General features: G+C 36.1%; 1 pseudogene; it reads left to right on the forward strand.

The window, feature by feature from the left end:
* Positions 1–1,194: 1,194 nt before the first annotated feature.
* LOC120182887 lies at positions 1,195–19,968 on the forward strand (annotated as a pseudogene).
* Positions 19,969–20,274: the final 306 nt, after the last annotated feature.

Here is a 20,274-nt window from a genome sequence, read left to right on the forward strand (position 1 = left end):
CGTTTAATAGCCGGTCAAAGTTCTGGTCAAAGGAGGTCAACAAACTGCCAAACATTTTACACAAATAGCTCCCTCTTTAAAATAATTACCAAAATAGCACCCTTTTTGAATTAATTCTCAAAACAGCACCAATTTCGAATTAATTCCCAGAATATCATTTTTGAAAAATTACTAAAATAGCACCCATTTTGAATTAATTCCTAGAATAGCACTGAAACCGAATTAATTCCCAGAATAGCACCGGTCACCGGTCAACGGTCGGGTCGGGTCAACGGATCGGGTCGGTCAAACCGGTTCAACCAGTTAAATCGGTTTCCAGATTTCACTCGCATGCGGCGGCGCGTGTGGGCACGTGAGGTGTCATCCGGGGCTCTAAAAATCACGAAAAAATTTCTAAAAATTATTTTGAGCGATTTCGAGATACTTACAAAGATCGGTTCAAATTTTTGAACGGCGGAGAGCTCGATTTCATCAAATCGGAAACTTTGACCGGTTCACCTCCCCACGCGCCGCCGTCAACGGAGACCGAGGATGACACTGGCAGACTCGGAACGGCACAAGGAACACGATGGTGCGGGAGGTATCGTAAACGGAGCAACGATCGGCGATGAATTTAGGATTTTCTAGGCGATTGAGCTAAAAAAACGTCGATGCTTTAACTTGAAATTCACGGCGTTTGGCAGTGTTTCGCTTCAATTAAATTGAAGGGTTTGTTCCTCGCTCGATGATGAACATGATGGTGGTTTTAAAATTACGATCGAAATTCGGACGGCGTCGAGATCGTCGTCGGAAGTTGAGGTTGGGAGAGGGAATTTGGGAGGAATTGGTTTCTGATTTTCAGAAACCAATTCACGTATATAACAACCCATACCTAACATTTTAGGGTAAATTTAGGGCTTGGTCCCTGAATTTTCTTTAACTCTAAAACAAGCTTCAAGTTTTAAAAACTTCCAATTTAGTCCCCAAAAATCCACCAATTTTCACAATTAAAATCTCAATTCCCAATTAAATATTATTTTGAAATTTTCGGGTTGTTACATAATTCCTGTTAGGATATGTTGAATTTGAATATATTAAATTTCCTTTAGTTACTGGGAAGTAAAACTATCGGGACTTCATTTTGCATGCATTGCGATTTTGTGCTTTTAACACATTTGCTGAAGTTCGTTTTCATTTCTATTTACAGTTTTGGAGATGAACGGTATAGAAATTGTGGACTTGTATAGTGATGATGAACTTGGAGAGGTAGATGTGAAATTTGTTAAACCGGAGCTTGAGACCACGATAAAGCAGCAAAATAACCATAGTGTTCAATATGTTAATCTTCTTAATTCCAAAATGCAAACTCGAAAACAAACATCTGAAGAAAATGAAAGCTCAAATAATGCTTTAACTACTGGTCAAAGTAGTACTAGTGTTTTGGAGCAATGTCGGTCGTCTCTAGGTGATTATAAAGGGGCCTGTTCAACATCAGCCGTATCTCCAGCCCCAATTTGTCGTCAATTCTCGAAAGCTGGGAGCTATGAAGGGGAGCTTGGTTCCAAGGTCACGTTTCAAAGTATACAGCTATCATTTATTTTTGCATTGTATTCTTATTGAATTGTGAGTCCCTATTTCCTGATGCATCGTGTTTTCTTATTCTACCTTTTTGCCTTTTATTTTTATTTTTACAACAGGTTGTCATGACCATGAGAGATACAAAAATCGGAGAAGACGAAGAAGAATTGGGGAAATTGGAAATAGGGTTAGGGATTTCAATTGAGGAGATTGGTACTGCCAGCAAGGAAGGGAGTCACGCCAACAGCACCCAGCAACACTTGCAAGGGAGTCAAAATGTTAGAGACATTTGTATTGCCAGCTGATAAATGGGATAGGGTTGGTACAATGTAAATATATAAAGAAATGTACTAGGTAGGGCTTACGACATGATTGGAAATGAATGAAATCTCAGTTTTCTTGAAATCCCTTTCTTCTATTCTTTAATATCCACTCCTCTATTTCCTTCGATTATTCCATAACAATTGGTATCCAGAGCAACTCCTGGCAAAGCAATGGTTGAATCCTATGTTTCTTTGTGATTCAACAACAGATTGAAGACTTATCAAAGCGAGTGGAGCAAGATCAGTACCTGGAGATAAGGATTGCAATGAATAAGGGTCGTTTGGAGCATATTCTAAGGAACTTGACAAGAAGGACAAATTATCAGGCGACACTAAGCCTTGAAATTGAGCAGATGTTACTGGTGGCAGTAGAAGGCACAAATACTTAGTATAAAATGTTTGATAAAATGCCAACAAGAATATTTAATACAATTCCATCCATCAAGGGCACTATGAAAGTTGATTCACAACTACAACAAAACGATAATCTGATTGGGTTTCGCAAATTGATTTTGTGGGAAAATCTAGTGGACGTCGAGGAGCAAGAGCAAACCATTTTAGAGAATGCTCAGGTAAGTACTCCTATCCGTCCTAAGAGTGATGAAATAAAGATTCCAGAAGAATGGGGAAAGAGAAATGCCACTTACTATTATACGGGATGGAGGAGAAACCATCATCAATTGAGAAATGTACACCATGATTGTAACACCCCCAACCCGTATCCGAGTCCGAGGTATCACATTGACTTTTCAAAACTCTGTTTTTTTAAAATCCACTAAAATCTTAATTTCATCCTTTAAGAAAATGAGTATTTTACATTAATAATTACAATCAAATTGTTTCTTTAAAACCATCAGAGCATATTCAATTTAAAATCTTATAACTACATGCCAACTAACTCTATAAACAAAATACATATGTTCAATATGTTTCTGATCTGATCATCGTAAGGAAAATATTGACCTGTCTTGCTTCTTGCTATTCCCCTCTCGTTTCTCATACCTACGTGTGAAACAATCATATGCTAAGTCGTTGACTTAGTGAGGCATAAAATATATAATAAAACTCTAACTCGTAATCATGCTTGAACAATTTCTACTAACATATCATATACAAGCATCATACCCACATATACATATACTAATTCCTACTATGCACATTTCATATATTCATCTATAAAATAATTATCCATATACTCACATATCATCCCTCACTTCATAACTTTATCATCTTATTATCATACTTTCACATACATACACATCGTTTCACCAAACAAACATAATATCACATAACATTTTTCTCATATTATATCCTTTATTTTAGCCCATGCATACATGCGAGAACTGTAGATATGTGAGTTTATTGAGGTTGTGCACTATGCTGTCACCACAACTCGTATAGGGTCCCACTAGGGGATATGAATTTGTCCCAAATGACCACTATGAAATGTCCTGAAGGACCACTGTATGTCCCGAAGGACCTATGAACCCTCGACTCTTGGCATGCCAACTATACCTCTAGCTTTATTTACACATAACATGGGCATTAGTAATCTATCATGTCACATATTCACATGTACATATCACTGTTTATATGATTTCATATTCATATGTCACTTAGCTTATAATATTTCTCATGTGTTCATATAACATGTATATCATTTTCATCTCTTGTTCACATATGTTCCTGTATATCATATATATCACATATGAACATACAAAAACAAATCAATTCATATAAACAAGCACACACACACACTCATATTAAACACAAGTTACTATTCATAAATTCATACGCAACACTATAAGAAATAGACTTGTCGCAAGTCTTATTTCCATCATCTATCATATACTATCGAATATGCACTCACCTTGGCCTCACTAAGTTTCGGTCCCCTTTTTTATTTTCTTTCTTTCGATCGAATCTTAACTTGATGATCATACCGAAACTTGTTCGTGTTCGATATCTACATAATCATACATTGATATATATTAGTATCCAATTAATATACTCTAATCTATCATTTCTTAGACCAAAAGAAAGGTTTATTTCTATTTCCCCTTGAAGTGCATCGATGCATTCTTTAACATGTGCATTGATGCACTACCCATGCATCGATACACAAATCACCTTCGATGTTTTCATTTTAAGGGGATGCATTGATGCACCAATTGCATTCGATGTTTCTTCTTTAAAGAGTGCATCGATGCACATTGAATGTGCATCGATAACCTTGCCTAGAATTTGCATTTTAATCCCGAAAATCATCAATTCTTCATTCAATTCTTCTATTTTAAGCCTCTATTATGTCATTAAATTCAACTACCATTACTTAAACCAACTTATATCCATGTAAGCCATTTTTATCTTCCATATCTCATCATGATTTTTAAAATTTAAGAATCTTACTAAACTTTCAACTTTGTTATTAATCCTTTCTAACTTCATATATCTCTTATTCTTAGTGATGACAAGTCAAATTCCTTCTCAAATTTCACTTATTAACTCTTTTCCAGAAATTCATCTAAAAACTCATTTTCTTTAATCTCTTCTATATCTTTCATCTTGTTGTTTTCAAACAAATTAAGCTTTCCTTAAGTTTAATTATCATCTAATGATCATAACCCAACCTTAAAATCAATAATTAATCAACAAACAAATAAACTCACCTTTGAGTCAAGCCTTCACGTATGAAGAAGGAAGAAGAGAAGAGAACTCTGGAACATTTTCTCTCTTCCCACGTGATTTCCTTATCTTATAAGGAAAATAAAAATCTTTCTTGTCAAATGACCCTTTTCCCTTCAATTCATCTTATAATTACTAACAACTTTTATGATTTATTTCCAAATAAATCATTGAACTAATAAATGGTTCTACTCTAGTCACCAAATTCTGAAACTTTACAATTTGATCACTAACCCGGTATTGAGGATGTTACAATGACCCAAGATCATTTGTGTAACATCCTCCATGCCGGGTTAGTGATTAATTTACAAAGTTTCAACATTTGGTGATTAAAGTAGAATAATTATATAGTTTAAAAATAATGGTTAGTAAATATGAAATGAATGTAAGGACAAAATGGTCATTTGTAAGGAAAAATTATAATTAAAAAAATGTTATGGGATTATATTAGAACCCACGTGGGGCATTAGGTTTCCAGAATCCTCTCATTTCTTCTTCCTTCCTTCTTATCTTCTTCTCTTCCTTCTCCAAACGTGAAGCTTGCAAGTAAAGGTAAGAATCTGAACCTTGGTAGTTTCTCTGATTTTTAAGATTGGAAATGGAAGTTTGGATGTTATATAAGTTAAAGGAAAGCTTATATGGCATTAAGACAACAAGATAAGTGTTTTAGAGATAGATTTGGAAAATGAGTTTTTAGATGAAATTTTGATATGGATGAGTTTTTGATGTTTGAATAAGATTTTTGACTTGTCAATAAGTTAATTAAGAAGTATGAAGTAATAGAATTGAAATTAGAACAAGTTGGAATTGGAGTAAGATTCTTCAATTCTATATGGATGAGTAGTTTTCTTAGTTTTAGAGGTATTGAATGGATAATAATTAGTTTAAGTAAGTGTACGAAAGCTAAGAGTATTAAAGGGAGTGAAATATGTATATTTGAGCTGAAAGGAAAGGATTTTCGAGATCAAAATAGGATTTTCGGGCTAGGGGAATCGGTACCCATTCAAGGGGAACCGATACCCCCTCAACGAATATGAATTTCCAGAATGCTAGAGGGGAATCGATACCCTAGGGGGGAACCGATTCCCCCATGAGAAAAAAAAAAAAAAGAAAAAAGACTAAGCTATTAATTTCTAAAATTAGTAAGCTATTAAAGCTTAATTTCAAGACATAGACATCTGATGATCATCTTGAAAATTATGTTTATGTAGATACCGAGCCTACACGAGTTCGGGAACAATCTACAAGTAGGATCGATCGAGGAAAAGGCAAAGAAGTATAGGTGAGTGCATATGCATAGCATGATTATAGAAATATACTTCATTATAGACTTGTGATAAGTCTAGATTTTATATCTTGGTACATGAGCATATTCTGTATTATGAGACATGACATGAGTTCATATAAAATGCATTATATGACATGAATATGTGGGAAAAGTTATGAGCTATGTGAAAAGGTAAGAAATTACATGTCTACGCGATATAGACTACGTGAAATGTAAAAGCCCATGTTATGTAGATGAGAACTATAGGTATAGTTGGCATGCCAAGGGTAGAGGGTCTACGCGGTCCTTCGGGACATATGTATATTCTTTGGAACATGTGTGAAGTCTTGAAAGACACATGCTTGATCCTTAGTATATGTATATGATTCTTAAGGAATTCTATGTGGTCTTTATAGACATCATTATATGGCACTACGGTGCAATTCTACGCGGTCCTTCGGGATATATATATATTCTGTGGAACATGTGTGAAGTCTTGGAAAGACACATACTTGATCCTTAGTATATGTATATGATTCTTAAGGAATTATATGTGGTCCTTATGGACATCATTACATGGCACTACGGTGCAATTCTACGCGGCACTTCGGTGTATTTATACGAGCTGTGGTGACAGCATAGTGCACAACCTCACATTACTCAGATACCTTAGGTTCTCAATATGCTATCATGGGCCAATAAACTTATTAATACAGATTCATGAATGTTACAGTCATACGCTTACAGGTATGGATATTGATGATGTATACTACATTGATTAAGTACATGTTTGCATCTCATCTCATATGATCATGACATTTTCATTATATTGCCTTGTTATTATTACTGCCTCACTAAGTCGATGACTTAGCGTGTGAGTGTTTCACACGTAGGATCCGAGAAAATAGACGAGACAGGTGAAGCAGCTTGACAGCACTACTCCTGCAACCACCATATCAGAAGCAACTTAATCAGTAGGTCATTTTGTTATGTAAATGGCAGTTGGCATGTAATTAAAGGGTTAAGTTGTGTATGCTCTGAACATTTTGATAAACTTATATTACAATATGTATATTATTGTATTTTCTTAATATAAGTTCAAATATTTTGCTATTATTGGTTAAGAGTCGTGTTTTAAAGTCAATGTAGTATCTCTGACTCATATCCGGGTCGGGTACGGGTTGGGGGTGTTACATTTAATGGTATCAGAGCTATGGTTTAGCCGATTCTAGGCATAAACCAGAGTCTATAGAGTCTTTAAATGGAATACAAGCCAACAAATAGTGAGAACTTCTAATCTGGTATAGTATGAGTATGTTGTTTTGCTAATAGAACAATGTGTTTATTCTTATTAGATGTCCGGACATAATAGCTCCCGAAGTGAAGCGGGAGAAGATAGGCATGCTGAAAGCAGTAATTCACCTGCCCTGGCCAGGCAAGGTGAAGAACAGGCATCTCAAGGAGTGCCTGTGCAAGATCAAGATACGTTCTTCAGAACGTTAGATGCTATTCTGACGCGTCTTCAACCTTCTGCTCCACTAACTCAAAGAATTAATGTAGCAAAAGATTTGAGAGGGTTAGGAGCTCCCGAATTTAAGGGAGAAGCTGAGGAAGGTCCAGTGTCAGCGGATCTTTGGTTGAATGATTTGAAAATCATGTTAGATGGTCTCCACTGTTCCGAAGTGGAGAAATTAGATGGAGTTGTGTCCTTATTGAGGGGTCAAGCGAGGATATGGTGGACGAACGTCACCATGAGGATGCCAACCGACCAGTTGACTTGGTCTTTGTTTTTAGAAGAATTTAAAAACAAGTATATTGGAGATCAGTTTAACCGACAAATAAAGCAGAAGTTTATGAATTTGAAGTAGATGAGCCGCTCTGTATATGAGTACGAATGTGAGTTTAATAAGCTGAGCAGGTTTGCAGCTGAGCTTGTGCCTACTGAAAAAGATGCTTGCGAATGGTTCGTGGAGGGCTTGCGCCCTAGACTTAAAGAAATGTTGATAGTATTAAACTTTTCCTCGTTCCAGGAGGTGGTCAATCGTGCAAAAGCTCTTGAAAGGGCTCAGAATGAACGATTTGGGGACTCAAGAGTTCAGACATCAAAGAGGACGACTACTTCTTCTAGCTCAGTACCAACAAAAAGGGGAAGAGACTCAAGATTTCGATCGCAAACTAGATCAGAATCAGTTGCATCGTCTGTTAGGGGAGCAAGTCAGGCAAGACCTAGACAGACGCAGTCAGTGGAATCTGGTGCTGGGAGATCTACTCCGAGTCAAGGGAGACAGTGTCAGCACTGTGGGAAAAACCATTATGGGGCTTGTCGTATGGCTGCTGGGACTTGTTTTCGATGCGGAGATGCCGGACATTTTATTCGGGATTGCCCTTTGATTGTTGGTGAGCCTGCACCATCTGGAAGAGTTGGTTCTTCCTCACAAAGAGGACGAGGAAGAGGCAGAGGAAGGAACCCGTCTGAATTCTCTGCTCAACCTGAAGTTCAATCCACTGCTCGGGTATACAATCTAAAGACAAGTGAAGACCGTGATGACCCTGATATTATAGCAGGTACTTTTCAGTTGTATAATAAATTAGTATTGGTGCTGATTGATCCGGGTTCTAATTATTCTTATATTGCAAGTAAGTTAGTAAAGGAGTTGAGGATTCCTATAGAAGCTACGAGTAATGTGATGATAGTAACTAATCCGTTAGGGCATAGTACTCAGGTGGACAAAGTCTGTAAGGGGTGCCCCATAAAGGTTCAGGGAATTGAATTCCCTGCTAATCTGATGGAATTACCCTTTGACGAGTTTGAAGTGATTCTGGGAATGGATTGGTTGTTTCATTATTATGGGAGTGTCGACTGTAGATTGAAAAAGGTAACCCTGAAGAGTCCAGAAGGAATAGAAGTTAATGTGATCAGTGAAATGTGTAATCCTTTAGCAAATGTAATATCAGTGATGTCTGCCAAGAAATTATTGCTACAAGGATGTCAGGGTTTTCTTGCAAATGTGATTGATTCAAGAGCTCAAGAGAAAAGGTTAGAGGAAATTCCAATAGTTCGAGAATTCCCTGATGTTTTTCCTGCTGAACTGCCAGGATTACCTCCGGATAGAGAGGTAGAATTTCAAATCGAAGTAATGCCAGGAACCGCTCCAATTGCAATGGCACCTTATCGGATGGCTCCGAAGGAATTGCAAGAGTTAAAGAATCAATTGCGAGATTTGTTAGAAAAAGGATTTATTCGACCAAGTGTGTCACCTTGGGGAGCTCCGGTGTTATTTGTTAAGAAGAAGGATGGATCAATGCGTCTCTGTATTGATTATCGACAGCTTAATAAGGTGACCATTAAGAACAAGTATCCCCTTCCGCGCATTGATGACTTGTTTGATCAACTAAAAGGAGCTTCGGTATTTTCGAAGATCGATCTACGTTCGGAGTTTTCTTGGACTTGCCGGTTACTATCGAAGATTCGTTAAGAATTTTTCGATGATTGTGCTGCCTCTAACAAAGTTAATGAGAAAGAACGTACCATTTGTTTGGACTTCGGAATGTCAAGAAAGTTTCGAAGCTTTAAAGAGAATTCTGACGGAAACTCCGATATTGGTTCAACCGGAATCTGGCAAGAATTTTGTAGTATACAGTGACGCATCCCATAACGGGTTGGGGTGTGTATTAATGCAAGAAGGAAAGGTGGTAGCGTACGCATCGAGACAGTTGAAACCACATGAAAGGAATTACCCCACTCATGATTTAGAAATGGCTGCTGTAGTATCCGCTCTCAGGATTTGGCGTCATTATCTTTATGGGGAGCGTTGTTACTTATATACGGATCATAAGAGCCTAAAGTATCTGATGACTCAAAAAGAATTGAATTTGAGGCAACGTAGATGGGTAGAGTTCTTAAAGGATTATGATGTGATAATTGACTATCATCCCGGAAAGGCTAATGTGGTAGCAGATGCTCTGAGTAGAAAGACGTTTGCAGCTTTACGAGCTATGGATGCAAGATTATCTTTAATGGGAGACGGTGGTCTTTGTGCAGAATTAACCCTTAAACCAGCATGGTTGGAACGAATAGGAGAATTGCAAGGTAAAGATGAAATGTGTTTGAAAAGAATTGAACAAGTAAAGAACAAAGAGATTAAAGACTTTGAGATTAAGTCAGATGGAAATCTATATTGTAAAGGAAGAATTGCAATACCCGACAATGACGACTTGAAGAAAGAAATTTTATCAGAGGCTCATTGCAGTCCGTTAACGATACACCCGGGTGGAACCAAGATGTATATGGATTTGAAGGATCGATTTTGGTGGTCAGGGATGAAGCGAAGCATCACCGAATTTGTGTCTAAGTGTTTGATATGTCAACAAGTCAAAGCCGAGCATCAAGTTCCATCAGGATTATTGTAACCGCTTTTCATTCCTTAATGGAAATGGGAAAATGTTACGATGGATTTTGTTTCGGGGTTACCTTTGACCCCGAACAAAAGAGAATCAATCTGGGTAATTGTGGATCGATTAACTAAGTCAGCGCATTTCCTTCCGGTTAGAACGGATTTCTCTATGGAAAAGTATGCAGAGCTGTATATTAGAGAAGTTATTAGATTGCATGGAGTACCTGTTTCCATAGTCTCTGATCGAGACCCTCGATTCACTTCTAGATTCTGGAAATCTTTGCATGGAGCGTTGGGAACTCGTTTAAACTTTAGTACGGCTTTTCATCCTCAGACTGATGGGCAATCAGAGAGAACTATTCATATATTGGAAGATATGTTGAGAGCATGCGTAATGGAATTTAAAGGATCATGGGAAAAGTATTTACCGCTGGCAGAGTTCGCTTACAACAATAGTTATCAGTCGAGTATTAAAATGGCTCCCTATGAAGCTCTTTATGGAAGGAAATGTCGTACGCCTTTGAACTGGTATGAGCTCAAAGATAAAGAAGTGCTTGGTCCTGAGTTGATTCAGGAAGTAGAAGAAAAGGTCCAGATAATTCAGAGTAATCTCAAAGCTGCAGCAGACAGACAGAAATCATATGCAGATCTAAAAAGGAAAGAAATTGAATTTCAAGTTAGAGATAAAGTGTTTTTAAAAGTGTCTCCATGGAAGAAGGTGTTGAGATTTGGTCGAAAAGGAAAATTGAGTCCTCGGTTTATTGGACCATATGAGATTTAAAGAGAGTAGGACCTGTAGCATATCAGCTAACTTTACCACCTGAGATGGAAAAGATACATGATGTCTTTCACGTTTCAATGCTTCGAATATATAGATCTGATCCTTCCCATATCGTAAATCCAGAAGAGATCGAGGTACAACCGGATATGACTTATGAGGAAGAACCGATTCAAATTTTAGCTCATGAGGTTAAGCAATTGAGGAACAAGACTATTCCTTTGGTCAAAGTGTTATGGAGAAACCACAAAGTAGAAGAAGCAACGTGGGAGCGTGAGGAGGATATGAAGAATCAGTATCCCCATCTCTTTTCTTATTGAAAATTCGAGGACGAATTTTCTTAAGGGAGGGAGATTTGTAACATCCTCCATGCCAGGTTAGTGATTAATTTGCAAAGTTTCAACATTTGGTGATTAAAGTAGAATAATTATATAGTTTAAAAATAATGGTTAGTAAATATGAAATGAATGTAAGGACAAAATGGTCATTTGTAAGGAAAAATTATAATTAAAAAAAATGTTATGGGATTATATTAGAACCCACGTGGGGCATTAGGTTTCCAGAATCCTCTCATTTCTTCCTCCTTCCTTCTTATCTTCTTCTCTTCCTTCTCCAAACGTGAAGCTTGCAAGTAAAGGTAAGAATCTGAACCTTGGTAGTTTCTCTGATTTTTAAGATTGGAAATGGAAGTTTGGATGTTATATAAGTTAAAGGAAAGCTTATATGGCATTAAGACAACAAGATAAGTGTTTTAGAGATAGATTTGGAAAATGAGTTTTTAGATGAAATTTTGATATGGATGAGTTTTTGATGTTTGAATAAGATTTTTGACTTGTCAATAAGTTAATTAAGAAGTATGAAGTAATAGAATTGAAATTAGAACAAGTTGGAATTGGAGTAAGATTCTTCAATTCTATATGGATGAGTAGTTTTCTTAGTTTTAGAGGTATTGAATGGATAATAATTAGTTTAAGTAAGTGTATGAAAGCTAAGAGTATTAAAGGGAGTGAAATATGTATATTTGAGCTGAAAGGAAAGGATTTTCGAGCTCAAAATAGGATTTTCGGGCTAGGGGAATCGGTACCCATTCAAGGGGAACCGATACCCCCTCAACGAATATGAATTTCCAGAATGCTAGAGGGGAATCGATACCCCCAGGGGGGGAACCGATTCCCCCATGAGAAAAAAAAAGAAGAAAAGAAAGAAAGACTAAGCTATTAATTTCTAAAATTAGTAAGCTATTAAAGCTTAATTTCAAGACATAGACATCTGATGATCATCTTGAAAATTATGTTTATGTAGATACCGAGCCTACACGAGTTCGGGAACAATCTACAAGTAGGATCGATCGAGGAAAAGGCAAAGAAGTATAGGTGAGTGCATATGCATAGCATGATTATAGAAATATACTTCATTCTAGACTTGTGATAAGTCTAGATTTTATATCTTGGTACATGAACATATTCTGTATTATGAGACATGACATGAGTTCATATAAAATGCATTATATGACATGAATATGTGGGAAAAGTTATGAGCTATGTGAAAAGGTAAGAAATTACATGTCTACGCGATATAGACTACGTGAAATGTAAAAGCCCATGTTATGTAGATGAGAACTATAGGTATAGTTGGCATGCCAAGGGTAGAGGGTCTACGCGGTCCTTCGGGACATATGTATATTCTTTGGAACATGTGTGAAGTCTTGAAAGACACATGCTTGATCCTTAGTATATGTATATGATTCTTAAGGAATTCTATGTGGTCCTTATGGACATCATTATATGGCACTACGGTGCAATTCTATGCGGTCCTTCGGGATATATATATATATTCTGTGGAACATGTGTGAAGTCTTGGAAAGACACATACTTGATCCTTAGTATATGTATATGATTCTTAAGGAATTATATGTGGTCCTTATGGACATCATTACATGGCACTACGGTGCAATTCTACGCGGCACTTCGGTGCATTTATACGAGCTGTGGTGACAGCATAGTGCACAACCTCACATTACTCAGATACCTTAGGTTCTCAATATGCTATCATGGGCCAATAAACTTATTAATACAGATTCATGAATGTTACAGTCATACGCTTACAGGTATGGATATTGATGATGTATACTACATTGATTAAGTACATGTTTGCATCTCATCTCATATGATCATGACATTTTCATTACATTGCCTTGTTATTATTACTGCCTCACTAAGTCGATGACTTAGCGTGTGAGTGTTTCACACGTAGGATCCGAGAAAATAGACGAGACAGGTGAAGCAGCTTGACAGCATTACTCCTGCAACCACCAGATCAGAAGCAACTTAATCAGTAGGTCATTTTGTTATGTAAATGGCAGTTGGCATGTAATTAAAGGGTTAAGTTGTGTATGCTCTGAACATTTTGATAAACTTGTATTACAATATGTATATTATTGTATTTTCTTAATATAAGTTCAAATATTTTGCTATTATTGGTTAAGAGTCGTGTTTTAAAGCCAATGTAGTATCCCTGACTCATATCCGGGTCGGGTACGGGTTGGGGGTGTTACAATTTGTACTTGAAATTGGGATTGAAGAGATGCCACCTTATGTTATAGTTAGTGTGAGTCAACAACTTAAATATTTAGTGTCACAACTTTTGGATAAACGTAGATTGAATCATAATGGCACACATTCTTTTGATGGATCATCGGCACTTGTATCATCAACAACAACCCTATCAAGGAAAGCACAAGAAAATTTGGTGTCTCATACTGACTCAATTGTTAGAAATTTTGAGGGCTTGATTAATCAACCCATGATGCTTGATGAAAATTTTGGTGTTGTCAACTATCATCGTTCTTGGTGGAAAAGACATGGAGTTGTCCTTGATGGTGAAACTTCAACAATCTACTTTAAACAAGGTAAAGACTTATTCTCCCATAAAGAACACCGTATTTTCAAACAAAAGTTGTGAATCTTTCTTATAGTGAAATGAAGCACACATTTCTACACGAGGTATCATCTTTACTTGCTTATTCTAGAAATTTGAGACCTTATTTGGAGTTAGTTGATAGGGATCGGGGTACATTATCTGTAACCATATGTAGTGACTTTTCTGACGTTATAATTCTCTATTCTCTTCATCTCACTTTGATGGCTACATTTAATACGGATGAAGGTGGTAAGCGAAAAATCTCTATTGCCACTATACCGAAGCTTGACAGGAACATGATCACCTATCTTTTAGCACCACAGAAACTTAGTGCTTATGTCTTAAGGTTAATTACAACTTTGAAAGATGAAATAAAGCAACATGAAGAAAGAACAAAGATTGATGGCTTTGAGCCTAAATATGATATTCACAAGACTTTATCTTGGAACAATGTCTTTTTCACAAGTTCAGAAGTTTGGGATTTTGAAGAATTGTTTGGGAATGTTGAAGTTGATAAACTTGCTACTAACAGTTCAACATCAGATACGATTTATGTTTTTAGACAAAGGCATAAGGCCCCTGCAAAGATTGAGCATTGTCCTTTTGATGTCAAACTTTGTTCCATGAATCAATAGAACCACAAAAGAAGTATCTTGTGACAGTTGATTCCATTGAATACGATAACATCAATGTTGATACAAAGCGTGGGATAAAAGTTATCCAAATTCCTAGCGGTGTTACTAGAAATGTGACATCTTGTGCCAGAATAACTATATATATCATATTAGGCTTTCTTAGGAAACATAATGTGATGCAAATAGTCGTAAAGTCGAAAATGTTTGATCCTTGGGGACAAAGATCATCTGAATGAAGGGGGAATGTCATAAAAGAAGGGGAACCCAACACTAAAGGCAACAAAGATCAAGTAGAAGTCAAAGAGCATGTTGAGATTAGATTCCCTGGTACAATTCTAACTAGTTGCACATATGAAGGTTCCAGCTCGGAAGTGACTACCAATAGCATGAAAAGATTCTAGAATTTAAAATAACAGTGTCAATTGCTGCAACTGTAAGTAAAGAAAATGGTAGATAGTCTATTGTTCAATCAGTACAGAAAATGCTAGACACTAGAGAAAGCAAGAATCAGGTACTAAAACAACAACTTCAGAAGACTCAAGGAAGGATGAAGCTTTATGCGAATACAAAATTGACAGACAAAGGTATAAAGACAGATGACAGAATTTACCTGAAGTTTCGGTGTTACCATCAAACCTCACTTGCTCTTCAAAAAGGATTAAGGATGGCAGCAAGGGTCTATGGTACCTATATCATTTTACATTGCATGGGGTTAGTAGCATATAACTTGTTATATGATTCCTCGAAGGTGCTGACAGTGAATTATGATAGTTTAGATCAACACATTACCTCATTGGAGCCTTCCAAGTTTGGACATAAAGAAAAGTTGAAGGTCCAATCATCTATGAAGTTTGACAAACATAGGGAGAAGAAGTATAATCAGTTGCAGTGGACAAACTTAAGGTTGGAAGACGTCATTGGAATAAACTATATTGTTCTTAAGGCACAATTAATAGGTTTTGATCCTTGGGGACAAGGATCCTTTCATGGAAGGGGTATTGTCATGATCATGAGAGATACAAAAATCGGAGAAGACAAATTAGAATTGGGGAAATTGGAAATAGGGTTAGGGATTTCAATTGAGGAGATTGGTACTGCAAGCAGGGAAGGGAGTCACACCAACAGCACCCAGCAGCACTTACAAGGGTATCAAAATGTTAGAGACAATTGTATTGACAGTTGGTAAATGGGATAGGGTTGGTACAATGTAAATATATAAAGCAATGTATTAGGTAGGGCTTACGGCATGATTGGAAATGAATGAAATTTCAGTTTTCTTGAAATCCTTTTCTTTTCTTCTTTAATCGCCATTCCTCTATTTCCTTCGATTATTCTTCTTCTCTCGCATGATCATAACACAGATAGTACAAACTATCTACAAGTGCACCCCTTGTTTCTTTATTCAAATGCTACCTCACATAAGTGGGCCTTTGGTGGCATGTTTAGCTTATGCAGTTAATTTTTTTATAGTTCGTGCATTTTCTTTTGGTAATGAGTACTTTGGCGTGATTAGACTATATTTTGTTTGCTATTGTTTGCAGCTGTTGCTGAACTACTCGACAATGCCATTGATGAGGTGAATTTCAACTTATTTGTTGGCTTGAGTATATCTGTCTTGTTTAATGGTACAATGCATGGTGTAGGATTATTTTGGAAAATTTTATAATACGATGAAATAGTCGTAAAAGAAGTATTTAATTTCTGTTGTGTCTTATTTGTAGCAATTGGTCTGAAATTTTGTATGAGATTCCAGAATTTAGTGATTTAACAAGGGCAGTGACTACTTGTACAATTGGAAGGTAGATCAGGTTATGAATGTTCATGTGGATTGACCTGTAATTAGGAGCTCTAACTTTTCTATTACATCAATACTTTGATGTCTTATTAGTGCCAAATATTTGCAAAACTTAATTCAACTAGTATGCCATAATCATTAAAAGTTAGGAATAAGACCAACCTGAATAAAAAAAAGGACTGCAATAAACACCTAATATTTTAACCAGATCAAAGCCAGTTATCAGTTGTTTTCTAGGCTAGACAAACTCTTAGTAAAATTATGGTTGGACCGAAAATTTAAGCATATATGAAGTTTTTATTTCATTCTTACTCTATTAATAGCCATTCTGTAGGTTAAAATTTTTTTGATAAGAAAGGGATGCCTTGTTAAAATCCCCCTTCATAATCGTCAAAAACACTAAGGTATCTCGACGGACATTGGAAGAAGGAAAAGAGTGGCTCAAAATTTTATTACCAACCAAGAAAACAGTACAAAATAACCATTACAATAACAACACCTAACATCGGAAGAAACCTCCTAGGAAAATCAAAAAACACAAGTTCATTCAATTCCTATCTTAGCTAATTCATCCGCTTTCCAGTTCACAACTCTACTTGATGAATTCATCCAAAAGAACATATGCATAGTTAAGTAGGTTAGTACAATGTTTTCCCAAGTTTGCTATCTTGATGAATTCTCACTGTTTGACACTTCATATCTAATTTCTTTCAAATTGGATAGATCCAAAATGGGGCCACTTTTGTCATTGTAGATAAAACATCAAACCCGAGGGATGGGAGTCCAGCTTTGTTAATTCAAGGTTTTTTCTCGACTTAATAAAAAATGATAGTATACATTTTCACTTATAATCCATTTATTATTGTTTCTCTGTAAAAGTTGTCTAATCAATGATTTGTAACTAGTAATTTTCGAAACTTGATAATTTTCTTTTAGACGATGGTGGTGGAATGGACCCAGAAGCAATGCGTCGCTGCATGAGCTTTGGATTTTCAGATAAGGAGTCAAAGTCTACAATTGGACAATGTATTAATCTTGTGTTTTATCTGGAATATTTGTTGATTCTTTCCTATTGTATTTACAAAAGTTATGGTCTTCCAGATGGCAATGGTTTCAAGACTAGTCCTATATATATATATATATATAATATTTCACAGGACATTGGAAGGAGGAAAAGTGTCTCAAAGTTTTTTTGAATAACAGAACCATAGTATATTAAGATCAACATCATACACCAAATGACTACCACTAGCATGCATACAATAAAAACCCCACATAATCAATCTCCCGTTCCTATACACGATCCCCAATCAACCAATTCCATCTTTAGCAAGTTTGTTCGCCTCCCAATTAGACCCTCTATTAATATGCCTAACAATCACATCCCTATCCTTAACTAGAGAGACAACCTCTTGCAAAACAAGGCCCATCAAAACAGGACAGCAATTCTGGTTTTTTATCCAATTCACAACAGAGAGACAATCACATTTTAATATCAACCGCCCTTTATTGCACCAGTTGGAATCTGTAAAAAACATTAATCCCCTTTTAATTGCCAACAATTTAGCTAATGCAGGAGGATCCAGTCCAACAGCCTCCGAGAAGGAATCCAACACTAGTCCCCCTGAATCTTTAGGAACCCCGCCAATTCCCCCTTTTTGCCAATCACAACTAACTGCCCATCAACATTCATTTTAAAAAATCCCACAGGTGGTGGAATCCAAATAGAACGAGGGAAATCATGTCTCTTATGGCTCACACAGTGGTCTGTAAAAGATGGATCGCCTATCAAACAATCAAGGAAGAAGAATAATGAGGATGTTTAGCAGAGAACCAAGGACTTGGAGCAGATGTGATTGTATTCAGTCGCCATTTGGATTATAGGTTTGGTTCCTCTACCACAATCATTATCTACCTCACGCATTAAAACTGTATTCTTGCTATTTATTTGTAGATTATTAAAGTTTATTATTTCATATTGAATTAGAGGATAAATTTATCATTTTCATAAATTTCTGATTACTTTTTTTGGGGGGGGGGGGAAATATTATGGAACAAACTTAAGTATTACTGGAAACTTTTGCAATGATAAGTTTCTCGATGGTTTTTTCTTAGAACACAAGGATGAACTAATCTATACTAATTATAACTTCCCCTACTGAGTTCGGCGTCACAAGTCATGTGACGCCAGCTCAGTGAAATTACAAAAAGGGACACATAATTACAATATTAAACTTGAAATACTGATATACATGTCTTTTAAAATATCATAAATTTTTAGACGTGTATTGCTACTTTTAAATTGTTAATTCCCTTTATTCCTTGATCAGGTCATTGGCTCAGAGCATTGGTCTACTCTCTTATTCATTTTTGACAAATGCAGGCCATGACAGAATAGTTGTACCTATGGTGAGCATCCTCTTTCCCTTGAGTTTATGTTAGTTTCCAATGCGTGCTATAATATCTTTGTGCAAACTGCAGGTGGATTATGAGCTTAATTCGTCAAGTGGCAAGTTAGACATGGTAGAGAACATTTTGCGTTTAATCTTTCCATTTTGTTACAATGGTCTCCATATTTAATGCCTTATACATTTCTGGTTTTTTGTTTTTCAATCTTCTTGGAATTGTCGATGGTTAATATTTCAGCTAATTGAATTGTACATCATATTAATGGTTTCTATATTTGACTTGTAGTTTTTTTTAAATGGGTCAATGATTTGTAAACCTAATTATATCTTTCTTTTACAGTTGACGTGTCTTGGTTCAACCCATAAAACTAACCCCACATAAAAGTTAAGCTTGTGTTTTTGTTGTTTTGAAGATTTGAGTTTCTTTTGGTCTTAAAAGTCAAGTGCATAAGGGAAACGTGGGTTACAGTGTTTAATTAAAACAACTTCCTAAATTACATTTAATTTGATCAAATAAAATTTACTTCAAAATTAAAATCTACTTGGAACTTATGCAACAAAATGTCTGGAGCACCGGAGCATGGATCAAATGGTGTAATGTATTTTATTTGACACTTCGTGATATTATTGTCTAACTAACTTCACTTGTACCTCCATCTAAGTGCAGTTTGACGACGTCGGTTCCCATGGCACAAAAGTTATTATTTACAATTTATGGCTCATTAATGATGGGAATTCAGAGCTAGACTTTGTTTCTGATGAAAAGGTTGAAATTTTGTAACACCCCCAACCAATACGGGTGACCTGATCCGATCTGAAGTGTCAAATTATGGCCACTAGAGCGACCCACAATAAAATATCAGGAAAATTTAAAAATTTTACTAAATCATATAAAATCATAAAAAATTATAATTAAAAATACAAGTGAAGAAATCATTCAAATCGTAAAATAGAATTCGTTCATATCTCACATCATAAAAGTTTCAAACTCAATATAAAAATAAATACGACATACATGCTCCCTAATTACACAGGTACCGTACTCCTAAGCAACACCGGAGGAACTCCATTACTGATGTCAATAACTGAGCAGGACTAATTCTTTTTAACCTGAAATGGTAAGTAACATAGTGAGTTTTGTAAAACTCAGTAATGCAAAACTACCATATGAATGCTGAAGGACATGCAAATTAATGGCAAAACATAAAATTTTCTTATTGATTTAGGCATCCACATGATTTCGTGATTAGATGAGGTTCTACTGATATTTCTTCAAGTAACAGATAGGAAGCTTACAGTTCAGATGAATAGGTTCAGGAGATCGAAATAGGATGTCTAGTGTGTTCCCAAGAAACCAAAATAAATAAAATCATAAATTAAAAAAAATACAGTAGTAATTTATTTCAATAAAACAATTTTTAAAATCAATGTAGTACCCTCCAACCGAACACTCCACATGCAGTTCCCCAAAATTGCATCCATAAGAACTTACCCTAGGCCTACTAGGCATAGG

This window comes from Hibiscus syriacus, unplaced genomic scaffold (assembly GCF_006381635.1).
Source record: "Hibiscus syriacus cultivar Baekdansim isolate YM2019G1 unplaced genomic scaffold, ASM638163v2 tig00112738_pilon, whole genome shotgun sequence".
NCBI classification, from domain to species: domain Eukaryota; kingdom Viridiplantae; phylum Streptophyta; class Magnoliopsida; order Malvales; family Malvaceae; genus Hibiscus; species Hibiscus syriacus.